We start from the raw sequence: 1,149 nt of genomic DNA on the forward strand, positions 1-1,149 counted from the left end.
CCATTTTAGATTCCTCTGTTGAGAGTTCTCTGTTTAGGTCTGTACTCCATTTTTCATGGGATTATTTTCTCTTTTAATGACAAATTTCTTGAGTTATTTGTATATTTTCTATATCAGACCTCTGTCTGATGTGTGGTTAGTGAAGATCTTTTCCTATTCTGTAAGCTGTTGCTTTATCTTGTTGACTGTGTCTTTTGCTTTACAGAAGTTTTCAGTTTCAGGAGGCCCCCTTTATTAGCTGTTTCTCTCATTGTTGTTGCTCCTGAGGTTATATTAAGGAAGTGGCCTCCTATGCCAATGCATTCAAGTGTACTTCTACTTTCTCTTCTATAAGGTTCATTGTACGTGGCTTTATGTTGAGGTCTTTGAACCATTTGGACTCGAATTTTGTGCATGGTGATAGATATGTGTCTATTTTTGTTCTTCTACATGTTGATATCCAGTTTTGCCAGAAACATTTGTTAAATATGTTTTCTTTTTTTTTATTTGATATTTTCTGCATCTTTGTCAAAAATCAGATGTTTGAAGGTGTGTGGATTTCATATCTGAGTCTTTTATTTGGTTCCCTTGGTCCTCCTGTCTGGTCTTATGGTGGTCTGTTTTCAGTTCTGTAGCTTTGTAGTAGAGTTTGAAGTCAGGAATTGTGATACGTCCAGAAGTTTTTTTTTTTTGTTTTGTTTTTTGTGTTTTGTGTTTTTTTTTTAATTGTACAGGATTGTTTTAGTAATCCTAGGTTTTTGCTTTTCCATATGAAGTTGAGTACCATTCTTTTGCGGTCTGTGTAGAATTTTACTGGTATTTTGATGGGCATTGCATTAACTCTGTAGATTGCTTTTGGTAAGATTGCCATTTTTATACTATGTTAATTCTACCTACCTAAGAGCATGGGAGATCCTTCCACTTTCTGGTGTCTTCTTCAATTTCTTTCTTCAAAGTTGCCTCCAGAATTTCTTTTATTATACAGGATTGTTTTGGCTACCCTAGGTTTCATTTAAGGGGGTATATTTTAAGTAATTAATGGTCATAGTCAATTTCTATAAAAATAAGGATGATATGATATAGAGATGAATACTTCGCTTTGGTATGGACCTTGGTCTCTTGATACAAATTTAGGGTGATGTTGTTAAACTGTGTATATGTATTTCTGTT

Source organism: Arvicola amphibius, chromosome 10 (genome assembly GCF_903992535.2).
Source record: "Arvicola amphibius chromosome 10, mArvAmp1.2, whole genome shotgun sequence".
In the NCBI taxonomy this organism is placed as follows: domain Eukaryota; kingdom Metazoa; phylum Chordata; class Mammalia; order Rodentia; family Cricetidae; genus Arvicola; species Arvicola amphibius.